We start from the raw sequence: 12,728 nt of genomic DNA on the forward strand, positions 1-12,728 counted from the left end.
GCTGGCAGGCAGAAGGGGCTAGCCTGGAAAGCTGTTGCTCAGCCTCATCTGCCCACGGCACTGCTCGCACAGAGGCACAGAGCCTGCGACTGCTTGCTTGTCTTGCCACCTCAAACTTCAAACGTAGCTTATGGGGTCCGTGCCAGGAGCCTCCGGCAGCCCTGCTCCGAAAATGCGAACGTCTGCAGATAGCTGGCAGGCAGAAGGGGCTAGCCTGGAAAGCTGTTGCTCAGCCTCATCTGCCCACGGCACTGCTCGCACAGAGGCACAGAGCCTGGGGCTGCTTGCTTGTCTTGCCACCTCAAACTTCAAACGTAGCTTATGTGCTCCGTGCCGGCAGCCTCCGGCAGCCCTGCTCCGAAAATGCGAACGTCTGCAGATAGCTGGCAGGCAGAAGGGGCTAGCCTGCAAAGGTGTTGCTCAGCCTCATCTGCCCACGGCACTGCTCGCACAGAGGCACAGAGCCTGCGGCTGCTTGCTTGTCTTGCCACCTCAAACTTCAAACGTAGCTTATTGTTTCCATGGCGGGAGCCTGCGGCAGCCCTGCTCCAAAAATGCGAACGTCTGCAGATAGCTGGCAGGCAGAAGGGGCTAGCCTGGAAAGCTGTTGCTCAGCCTCATCTGCCCACGGCACTGCTCGCACAGAGGCACAGAGACTGGTGCTGCTTGCTTGTCTTGCCACCTCAAAATTCAAACGTAGCTTATGGAGTCCGTGCCGGGAGCCTCCGGCAGCCCTGCTCCGAAAATGCGAACGTCTGCAGATAGCTGGCAGGCAGAAGGGGCTAGCCTAGAAAGCTGTTGCTCAGCCTCATCTGCCCACGGCACTGCTCGCACAGAGGCACAGAGCCTGCGGCTGCTTGCTTGTCTTGCCACCTCAAACTTCAAACGTAGCTTATGTGGTCCGTGCTGGGAGCCTCCGACAGCCCTGCTCCAAAAATGCGAACGTCTGCAGATAGCTGGCAGGCAGAAGGGGCTAGCCTGGAAAGCTGTTGCTCAGCCTCATCTGCCCACGGCACTGCTCGCACAGAGGCACAGAGACTGGGGCTGCTTGCTTGTCTTGCCACCTTAAACTTCAAACGTAGCTTATGGGGTCCGTGCCGGCAGTCTCCGGCAGCCCTGCTTCGAAAATGCGAACGTCTGCAGATAGCTGGCAGGCAGAAGGGGCTAGCCTGCAAAGCTGTTGCTCAGCCTCATCTGCCCACGGCACTGCTCGCACAGAGGCACAGAGCCTGCGGCTGCTTGCTTGTCTTGCCACCTCAAACTTCAAACGTAGCTTATGGGGTCCGTGCCAGGAGCCTCCGGCAGCCCTGCTCCGAAAATGCGAACGTCTGCAGATAGCTGGCAGGCAGAAGGGGCTAGCCTGGAAAGCTGTTGCTCAGCCTCATCTGCCCACGGCACTGCTCGCACAGAGGCACAGAGCCTGCGGCTGCTTGCTTGTCTTGCCACCTCAAACTTCAAACGTAGCTTATGGGGTCCGTGCCGGCAGCGTCCGGCAGCCCTGCTCCGAAAATGCGAACGTCTGCAGATAGCTGGCAGGCAGAAGGGGCTAGCCTGGAAAGCTGTTGCTCAGCCTCATCTGCCCACGGCACTGCTCGCACAGAGGCACAGAGCCTGCGGCTGCTTGCTTGTCTTGCCACCTCAAACTTCAAACATAGCTTATGGGGTCCGTGCCGGGAGACTCCGGCAGCCCTGCTCCGAAAATGCGAACGTCTGCAGATAGCTGGCAGGCAGAAGGGGCTAGCCTGGAAAGCTGTTGCTCAGCCTCATCTGCCCACGGCACTGCTCGCACAGAGGCACAGAGCCTGGGGCTGCTTGCTTGTCTTGACACCTCAAACTTGGAACGTAGCTTATGGGGTCCGTGCCGGGAGCCTCCGGCAGCCTTGCTCCAAAAATGCGAACGTCTGCAGATAGCTGGCAGGCAGAAGGGGCTAGCCTGGAAAGCTGTTGCTCAGCCTCATCTGCCCACGGCACTGCTCGCACAGAGGCACAGAGCCTGGGGCTGCTTGCTTGCCTTGCCACCTCAAACTTCAAACGTATCTTATGGGGTCCGTGCCGGGAGACGCCGGCAGCCCTGCTCCGAAAATGCGAACGTCTGCAGATAGCTGGCAGGCAGAAGGGGCTAGCCTGGAAAGCTGTTGCTCAGCCTCATCTGCCCACGGCACTGCTCGCACAGAGGCACAGAGCCTGGGGATGCTTGCTTGTCTTGCCACCTTAAACTTCAAACGTAACTTATGGGGTCCGTGCCGGGATCCTCCGGCAGCCCTGCTCCAAAAATGCGAACGTCTGCAGATAGCTGGCAGGCAGAAGGGGCTAGCCTGGAAAGCTGTTGCTCAGCCTCATCTGCCCACGGCACTGCTCGCACAGAGGCACAGAGCCTGGTGCTGCTTGCTTGTCTTGACACCTCAAACTTCAAACGTAGCTTATGGGGTCCGTGCCGGGAGCCTGCGGCAGCCTTGCTCCGAAAATGCGAACGTCTGCAGATAGCTGGCAGGCAGAAGGGGCTAGCCTGGAAAGCTGTTGCTCAGCCTCATCTGCCCACGGCACTGCTCGCACAGAGGCACAGAGCCTGCGGCTGCTTGCTTGTCTTGCCACCTCAAACTTCAAACGTAGCTTATGGGGTCCGTGCCGGGAGCCTGCGGCAGCCGTGCTCCAAAAATGCGAACGTCTGCAGATAGCTGGCAGGCAGAAGGGGCTAGCCTGGAAAGCTGTTGCTCAGCCTCATCTGCCCACGGCACTGCTCGCACAGAGGCACAGAGACTGGTGCTGCTTGCTTGTCTTGCCACCTCAAAATTCAAACGTATCTTATGGGGTCCGTGCCGGGAGACTCCGGCAGCCCTGCTCCGAAAATGCGAACGTCTGCAGATAGCTGGCAGGCAGAAGGGGCTAGCCTGGAAAGCTGTTGCTCAGCCTCATCTGCCCACGGCACTGCTCGCACAGAGGCACAGAGCCTGCGACTGCTTGCTTGTCTTGCCACCTCAAACTTCAAACGTAGCTTATGGGGTCCGTGCCGGCAGCCTAAGGCAGCCTTGCTCCAAAAATGCGAATGTCTGCAGATAGCTGGCAGGCAGAAGGGGCTAGCCTGGAAAGCTGTTGCTCAGCCTCATCTCCCCACGGCACTGCTCGCACAGAGGCACAGAGACTGGGGCTGCTTGCTTGTCTTGCCACCTCAGACTTCAAACGTAGCTTATGGGGTCCGTGCCGGGAGCCTCCGGCAGCCCTGCTCCGAAAATGCGAACGTCTGCAGATAGCTGGCAGGCAGAAGGGACTAGCCTGGAAAGCTGTTGCTCAGCCTCATCTGCCCACGGCACTGCTCGCACAGAGGCACAGAGACTGGGGCTGCTTGCTTGTCTTGCCACCTCAAACTTCAAACGTAGCTTATGGGGTCCGTGCCGGCAGCCTCCGGCAGCCCTGCTTCGAAAATGCGAACGTCTGCAGATAGCTGGCAGGCAGAAGGGGTTAGCCTGCAAAGCTGTTGCTCAGCCTCATCTGCCCACGGCACTGCTCGCACAGAGGCACAGAGCCTGCGGCTGCTTGCTTGTCTTGCCACCTCAAACTTCAAACGTAGCTTCTTGTTTCCATGGCGGGAGCCTCCGGCAGCCCTGCTCCAAAAATGCGAACGTCTGCAGATAGCTGGCAGGCAGAAGGGGCTAGCCTGGAAAGCTGTTGCTCAGCCTCATCTGCCCACGGCACTGCTCGCACAGAGGCACAGAGACTGGTGCTGCTTGCTTGTCTTGCCACCTCAAAATTCAAACGTAGCTTATGGAGTCCGTCCCGGGAGACTCCGGCAGCCCTGCTCCGAAAATGCGAACGTCTGCAGATAGGTGGCAGGCAGAAGAGGCTAGCCTGGAAAGCTGTTGCTCAGCCTCATCTGCCCACGGCACTGCTCGCACAGAGGCACAGAGCCTGCGGCTGCTTGCTTGTCTTGCCACCTCAAACATCAAACGTAGCTTATGTGGTCCGTGCTGGGAGCCTCCGGCAGCCCTGCTCCAAAAATGCGAACGTCTGCAGATAGCTGGCAGGCAGAAGGGGCTAGCCTGGAAAGCTGTTGCTCAGCCTCATCTGCCCACGGCACTGCTCGCACAGAGGCACAGAGACTGGTGCTGCTTGCTTGTCTTGCCACCTCAAAATTCAAACGTAGCTTATGGAGTCCGTGCCGGGAGACTCCGACAGCCCTGCTCCGAAAATGCGAACGTCTGCAGATAGCTGGCAGGCAGAAGGGGCTAGCCTGGAAAGCTGTTGCTCAGCCTCATCTGCCCACGGCACTGCTCGCACAGAGGCACAGAGCCTGCGGCTGCTTGCTTGTCTTGCCACCTCAATCTTCAAACGTAGCTTATGGAGTCCGTGCCGGGAGACTCCGACAGCCCTGCTCCGAAAATGCGAACGTCTGCAGATAGCTGGCAGGCAGAAGGGGCTAGCCTGGAAAGCTGTTGCTCAGCCTCATCTGCCCACGGCACTGCTCGCACAGAGGCACAGAGCCTGGGGCTGCTTGCTTGTCTTGCCACCTCAAACTTCAAACGTAGCTTATGTGGTCCGTGCCAGGAGCCTCCGGCAGCCCTGCTCCGAAAATGCGAACGTCTGCAGATAGCTGGCAGGCAGAAGGGGCTAGCCTGGAAAGCTGTTGCTCAGCCTCATCTGCCCACGGCACTGCTCGCACAGAGGCACAGAGCCTGCGGCTGCTTGCTTGTCTTGCCACCTCAAACATCAAACGTAGCTTATGTGGTCCGTGCTGGGAGCCTCCGGCAGCCTTGCTCCAAAAATGCGAACATCTGCAGATAGCTGGCAGGCAGAAGGGGCTAGCCTGGAAAGCTGTTGCTCAGCCTCATCTGCCCACGGCACTGCTCGCACAGAGGCACAGAGCCTGGGGCTGCTTGCTTTCTTGCCACCTTAAACTTCAAACGTTACTTATGGGGTCCGTGCCGGCAGCCTCCGGCAGCCTTGCTCCGAAAATGCGAACGTCTGCAGATAGCTGGCAGGCAGAAGGGGCTAGCCTGGAAAGCTGTTGCTCAGCCTCATCTGCCCACGGCACTGCTCGCACAGAGGCACAGAGCCTGCGGCTGCTTGCTTGTCTTGACACCTCAAACTTCAAACGTAGCTTATTGTTTCCATGGCGGGAGCCTCCGGCAGCCCTGCTCCAAAAATGCGAACGTCTGCAGATAGCTGGCAGGCAGAAGGGGCTAGCCTGGAAAGCTGTTGCTCAGCCTCATCTGCCCACGGCACTGCTCGCACAGAGGCACAGAGACTGGTGCTGCTTGCTTGTCTTGCCACCTCAAAATTCAAACGTAGCTTATGGAGTCCGTGCCGGGAGACTCTGACAGCCCTGCTCCGAAAATGCGAACGTCTGCAGATAGCTGGCAGGCAGAAGGGGCTAGCCTGGAAAGCTGTTGCTCAGCCTCATCTGCCCACGGCACTGCTCGCACAGAGGCACAGAGCCTGGCGCTGCTTGCTTGTCTTGCCACCTCAAACTTCAAACGTAGCTTATGTGGTCCGTGCCAGGAGCCTCCGGCAGCCCTGCTCCAAAAATGCGAACGTCTGCAGATAGCTGGCAGGCAGAAGGGGCTAGCCTGGAAAGCTGTTGCTCAGCCTCATCTGCCCACGGCACTGCTCGCACAGAGGCACAGAGACTGGGGTGCTTGCTTGTCTTGCCACCTCAAACCTCAAACGTATCTTATGGGGTCCGTGCCAGGAGCCTCCGGCAGCCTTGCTCCAAAAATGCGAACGTCTGCAGATAGCTGGCAGGCAGAAGGGGCTAGCCTGGAAAGCTGTTGCTCAGCCTCATCTGCCCACGGCACTGCTCGCACAGAGGCACAGAGCCTGGTGCTGCTTGCTTGTCTTGCCACCTCAAAATTCAAACGTAGCTTATGGAGTCCGTGCCGGGAGACTCCGACAGCCCTGCTCCGAAAATGCGAACGTCTGCAGATAGCTGGCAGGCAGAAGGGGCTAGCCTGGAAAGCTGTTGCTCAGCCTCATCTGCCCACGGCACTGCTCGCACAGAGGCACAGAGCCTGCGGCTGCTTGCTTGTCTTGCCACCTCAAACTTCAAACGTAGCTTATGGGGTCCGTGCCAGGAGCCTCCGGCAGCCCTGCTCCAAAAATGCGAACGTCTGCAGATAGCTGGCAGGCAGAAGGGGCTAGCCTGGAAAGCTGTTGCTCAGCCTCATCTGCCCACGGCACTGCTCGCACAGAGGCACAGAGACTGGTGCTGCTTGCTTGTCTTGCCACCTCAAAATTCAAACGTAGCTTATGGAGTCCGTGCCGGGAGACTCCGACAGCCCTGCTCCGAAAATGCGAACGTCTGCAGATAGCTGGCAGGCAGAAGGGGCTAGCCTGGAAAGCTGTTGCTCAGCCTCATCTGCCCACGGCACTGCTCGCACAGAGGCACAGAGCCTGCGGCTGCTTGCTTGTCTTGCCACCTCAAACTTCAAACGTATCTTATGGGGTCCGTGCCAGGAGCCTCCGGCAGCCCTGCTCCGAAAATGCGAACGTCTGCAGATAGCTGGCAGGCAGAAGGGTCTAGCCTGGAAAGCTGTTGCTCAGCCTCATCTGCCCACGGCACTGCTCGCACAGAGGCACAGAGCCTGGGGCTGCTTGCTTGTCTTGCCACCTCAAACTTCAAACGTAGCTTATGTGGTCCGTGCTGGGAGCCTCCGGCAGCCCTGCTCCAAAAATGCGAACGTCTGCAGATAGCTGGCAGGCAGAAGGGGCTAGCCTGGAAAGCTGTTGCTCAGCCTCATCTGCCCACGCCACTGCTCGCACAGAGGCACAGAGACTGGTGCTGCTTGCTTGTCTTGCCACCTCAAAATTCAAACGTAGCTTATGGAGTCCGTGCCGGGAGACTCCGGCAGCCCTGCTCCGAAAATGCGAATGTCTGCAGATAGCTGGCAGGCAGAAGGGGCTAGCCTGGAAAGCTGTTGCTCAGCCTCATCTGCCCACGGCACTGCTCGCACAGAGGCACAGAGCCTGCGGCTGCTTGCTTGTCTTGCCACCTGAAACTTGAAACGTAGCTTATGGGGTCCGTGCCGGGAGCCTCCGGCAGCCCTGCTCCGAAAATGCGAACGTCTGCAGATAGCTGGCAGGCAGAAGGGGCTAGCCTGGAAAGCTGTTGCTCAGCCTCATCTGCCCACGGCACTGCTCGCACAGAGGCACAGCGCCTGGCGCTGCTTGCTTGTCTTGCCACCTCAAACTTCAAACGTAGCTTATGGGGTCCGTGCCGGCAGCCTCCGCCAGCCTTGCTCCAAAAATGCGAACGTCTGCAGATAGCTGGCAGGCAGAAGGGGCTAGCCTGGAAAGCTGTTGCTCAGCCTCATCTGCCCACGGCACTGCTCGCACAGAGGCACAGAGCCTGGGGCTGCTTGCTTGTCTTGCCACCTCAAACTTCAAACGTATCTTATGGTGTCCGTGCCGGGAGCCTCCGGCAGCCCTGCTCCGAAAATGCGAACGTCTGCAGATAGGTGGCAGGCAGAAGGGGCTAGCCTGGAAAGCTGTTGCTCAGCCTCATCTGCCCACGGCACTGCTCGCACAGAGGCACAGAGCCTGGCGCTGCTTGCTTGTCTTGCCACCTCAAACTTCAAACGTAGCTTATGTGGTCCGTGCCAGGAGCCTCCGGCAGCCCTGCTCCAAAAATGCGAACGTCTGCAGATAGCTGGCAGGCAGAAGGGGCTAGCCTGGAAAGCTGTTGCTCAGCCTCATCTGCCCACGGCACTGCTCGCACAGAGGCACAGAGACTGGGGTGCTTGCTTGTCTTGCCACCTCAAACCTCAAACGTATCTTATGGGGTCCGTGCCGGGAGCCTCCGGCAGCCTTGCTCCAAAAATGCGAACGTCTGCAGATAGCTGGCAGGCAGAAGGGGCTAGCCTGGAAAGCTGTTGCTCAGCCTCATCTGCCCACGGCACTGCTCGCACAGAGGCACAGAGACTGGCACTGCTTGCTTGTCTTGCCACCTCAAACTTCAAACGTAGCTTATGGGGTCCGTGCTGGGAGCCTCCAGCAGCCCTGCTCCGAAAATGCGAACGTATGCAGATACCTGGCAGGCAGAAGGGGCTAGCCTGGAAAGCTGTTGCTCAGCCTCATCTGCCCAGGGCACTGCTCGCACACAGGCACAGAGCCTGCGGCTGCTTGCTTGTGTTGCCACCTCAAACTTCAAACGTAGCTTATGGGGTCCGTGCCAGGAGCCTCCGGCAGCCCTGCTCCGAAAATGCGAACGTCTGCAGATAGCTGGCAGGCAGAAGGGGCTAGCCTGGAAAGCTGTTGCTCAGCCTCATCTGCCCACGGCACTGCTCGCACAGAGGCACAGAGCCTGCGGCTGCTTGCTTGTCTTGACACCTCAAACTTCAAACGTAGCTTATGGGGTCCGTGCCGGGAGCCTCCGGCAGCCCTGCTCCAAAAATGCGAACGTCTGCAGATAGCTGGCAGGCAGAAGGGGCTAGCCTGGAAAGCTGTTGCTCAGCCTCATCTGCCCACGGCACTGCTCGCACAGAGGCACAGAGCCTGGGGCTGCTTGCTTGTCTTGCCACCTCAAAATTCAAACGTATCTTATGGGGTCCGTGCCGGGAGACTCCGGCAGCCCTGCTCCGAAAATGCGAACGTCTGCAGATAGCTGGCAGGCAGAAGGGGCTAGCCTGGAAAGCTGTTGCTCAGCCTCATCTGCCCACGGCACTGCTCGCACAGAGGCACAGAGCCTGGCGCTGCTTGCTTGTCTTGCCACCTCAAACTTCAAACGTAGCTTATGTGGTCCGTGCCGGCAGCCTCCGGCAGCCCTGCTTCGAAAATGCGAACGTCTGCAGATAGTTGGCAGGCAGAAGGGGCTAGCCTGGAAAGCTGTTGCTCAGCCTCATCTGCCCACGGCACTGCTCGCACAGAGGCACAGAGCCTGGGGCTGCGTGCTTGTCTTGCCACCTCAAACTTCAAACGTTACTTATTGTTTCCATAGCGGGAGCCTCCGGCAGCCTTGCTCCAAAAATGCGAACGTCTGCAGATAGCTGGCAGGCAGAAGGGGCTAGCCTGGAAAGCTGTTGCTCAGCCTCATCTGCCCACGGCACTGCTCGCACAGAGGCACAGAGACTGGTGCTGCTTGCTTGTCTTGCCACCTCAAACTTCAAACGTAGCTTATGGAGCCCGTGCCGGGAGCCTCCGGCAGCCCTGCTCCGAAAATGCGAACGTCTGCAGATAGCTGGCAGGCAGAAGGGGCTAGCCTGGAAAGCTGTTGCTCAGCCTCATCTGCCCACGGCACTGCTCGCACAGAGGCACAGAGCCTGCGGCTGCTTGCTTGTCTTGCCACCTCAAACTTCAAACGTTACTTATGGGGTCCGTGCCGGGAGCCTCCGGCATCCTTGCTCCGAAAATGCGAACGTCTGCAGATAGCTGGCAGGCAGAAGGGGCTAGCCTGGAAAGCTGTTGCTCAGCCTCATCTGCCCACGGCACTGCTCGCACAGAGGCACAGAGCCTGGCGCTGCTTGCTTGTCTTGCCACCTCAAACTTCAAACGTAGCTTATGTGGTCCGTGCTGGGAGCCTCCGACAGCCCTGCTTCGAAAATGCGAACGTCTGCAGATAGCTGTCAGGCAGAAGGGGCTAGCCTGGAAAGCTGTTGCTCAGCCTCATCTGCCCACGGCACTGCTCGCACAGAGGCACAGAGACTGGGGCTGCTTGCTTGTCTTGCCTCCTCAAACTTCAAACGTATCTTATGGGGTCCGTGCCGGGAGACTCCGGCAGCCCTGCTCCGAAAATGCGAACGTCTGCAGATAGCTGGCAGGCAGAAGGGGCTAGCCTGGAAAGCTGTTGCTCAGCCTCATCTGCCCACGGCACTGCTCGCACAGAGGCACAGAGCCTGGCGCTGCTTGCTTGTCTTGCCACCTCAAACTTCAAACGTAGCTTATGTGGTCCGTGCCGGCAGCCTCCGGCAGCCCTGCTTCGAAAATGCGAACGTCTGCAGATAGTTGGCAGGCAGAAGGGGCTAGCCTGGAAAGCTGTTGCTCAGCCTCATCTGCCCACGGCACTGCTCGCACAGAGGCACAGAGCCTGGGGCTGCGTGCTTGTCTTGCCACCTCAAACTTCAAACGTTACTTATTGTTTCCATAGCGGGAGCCTCCGGCAGCCTTGCTCCAAAAATGCGAACGTCTGCAGATAGCTGGCAGGCAGAAGGGGCTAGCCTGGAAAGCTGTTGCTCAGCCTCATCTGCCCACGGCACTGCTCGCACAGAGGCACAGAGCCTGGGGCTGCTTGCTTGTCTTGCCTCCTCAAACTTCAAACGTATCTTATGGGGTCCGTGCCGGGAGACTCCGGCAGCCCTGCTCCGAAAATGCGAACGTCTGCAGATAGCTGGCAGGCAGAAGGGGCTAGCCTGGAAAGCTGTTGCTCAGCCTCATCTGCCCACGGCACTGCTCGCACAGAGGCACAGAGCCTGGCGCTGCTTGCTTGTCTTGCCACCTCAAACTTCAAACGTAGCTTATGTGGTCCGTGCCGGCAGCCTCCGGCAGCCCTGCTTCGAAAATGCGAACGTCTGCAGATAGTTGGCAGGCAGAAGGGGCTAGCCTGGAAAGCTGTTGCTCAGCCTCATCTGCCCACGGCACTGCTCGCACAGAGGCACAGAGCCTGGGGCTGCGTGCTTGTCTTGCCACCTCAAACTTCAAACGTTACTTATTGTTTCCATAGCGGGAGCCTCCGGCAGCCTTGCTCCAAAAATGCGAACGTCTGCAGATAGCTGGCAGGCAGAAGGGGCTAGCCTGGAAAGCTGTTGCTCAGCCTCATCTGCCCACGGCACTGCTCGCACAGAGGCACAGAGACTGGTGCTGCTTGCTTGTCTTGCCACCTCAAACTTCAAACGTAGCTTATGGAGCCCGTGCCGGGAGCCTGCGGCAGCCCTGCTCCGAAAATGCGAACGTCTGCAGATAGCTGGCAGGCAGAAGGGGCTAGCCTGGAAAGCTGTTGCTCAGCCTCATCTGCCCACGGCACTGCTCGCACAGAGGCACAGAGACTGGGGCTGCTTGCTTGTCTTGCCACCTCAAACTTCAAACGTAGCTTATGGGGTCCGTGCCGGCAGTCTCCGGCAGCCCTGATTCGAAAATGCGAACGTCTGCAGATAGCTGGCAGGCAGAAGGGGCTAGCCTGCAAAGCTGTTGCTCAGCCTCATCTGCCCACGGCACTGCTCGCACAGAGGCACAGAGCCTGCGGCTGCTTGCTTGTCTTGCCACCTCAAACTTCAAACGTAGCTTCTTGTTTCCATGGCGGGAGCCTCCGGCAGCCCTGCTCCAAAAATGCGAACGTCTGCAGATAGCTGGCAGGCAGAAGGGGCTAGCCTGGAAAGCTGTTGCTCAGCCTCATCTGCCCACGGCACTGCTCGCACAGAGGCACAGAGCCTGGGGCTGCTTGCTTGTCTTGCCACCTCAAACTTCAAACGTATCTTATGGGGTCCGTGCCGGGAGACTCCGGCAGCCCTGCTCCGAAAATGCGAACGTCTGCAGATAGCTGGCAGGCAGAAGGGGCTAGCCTGGAAAGCTGTTGCTCAGCCTCATCTGCCCACGGCACTGCTCGCACAGAGGCACAGAGCCTGCGGCTGCTTGCTTTTCTTACCACCTCAAACTTCAAACGTAGCTTATGGGGTCCGTGCCAGGAGCCTCCGGCAGCCCTGCTCCGAAAATGCGAACGTCTGCAGATAGCTGGCAGGCAGAAGGGGCTAGCCCGGAAAGCTGTTGCTCAGCCTCATCTGCCCACGGCACTGCTCGCACAGAGGCACAGAGCCTGGGGCTGCTTGCTTGTCTTGACACCTCAAACTTGGAACGTAGCTTATGGGGTCCGTGCCAGGAGCCTAAAGGCAGCCTTGCTCCAAAAATGCAAACGTCTGCAGATAGCTGGCAGGCAGAAGGGGCTAGCCTGGAAAGCTGTTGCTCAGCCTCATCTGCCCACGGCACTGCTCGCACAGAGGCACAGAGCCTGGGGCTGCTTGCTTGCCTTGCCACCTCAAACTTCAAACGTATCTTATGGGGTCCGTGCCGGGAGACGCCGGCAGCCCTGCTCCGAAAATGCGAACGTCTGCAGATAGCTGGCAGGCAGAAGGGGCTAGCCTGGAAAGCTGTTGCTCAGCCTCATCTGCCCACGGCACTGCTCGCACAGAGGCACAGAGCCTGGGGCTGCTTGCTTGTCTTGCCACCTTAAACTTCAAACGTAACTTATGGGGTCCGTGCCGGGATCCTCCGGCAGCCTTGCTCCAAAAATGCGAACGTCTGCAGATAGCTGGCAGGCAGAAGGGGCTAGCCTGGAAAGCTGTTGCTCAGCCTCATCTGCCCACGGCACTGCTCGCACAGAGGCACAGAGACTGGCACTGCTTGCTTGTCTTGCCACCTCAAACTTCAAACGTTACTTATGGGGTCCGTGCCAGGAGCCTCCGGCAGCCCTGCTCCGAAAATGCGAACGTCTGCAGATAGCTGGCAGGCAGAAGGGGCTAGCCTGGAAAGCTGTTGCTCAGCCTCATCTGCCCACGGCACTGCTCGCACAGAGGCACAGAGCCTGGGGCTGCTTGCTTGTCTTGACACCTCAAACTTCAAACGTAGCTTATGGGGTCCGTGCCGGGAGACTCCGGCAGCCTTGCTCCGAAAATGCGAACGTCTGCAGATAGCTGGCAGGCAGAAGGGGCTAGCCTGGAAAGCTGTTGCTCAGCCTCATCTGCCCACGGCACTGCTCGCACAGAGCCTGGGGCTGCTTGCTTGTCTTGCCACCTCAAACTTCAAACGTAGCTTAT

The sequence above is a fragment of the Opisthocomus hoazin genome, chromosome 18 (genome assembly GCF_030867145.1).
Source record: "Opisthocomus hoazin isolate bOpiHoa1 chromosome 18, bOpiHoa1.hap1, whole genome shotgun sequence".
In the NCBI taxonomy this organism is placed as follows: domain Eukaryota; kingdom Metazoa; phylum Chordata; class Aves; order Opisthocomiformes; family Opisthocomidae; genus Opisthocomus; species Opisthocomus hoazin.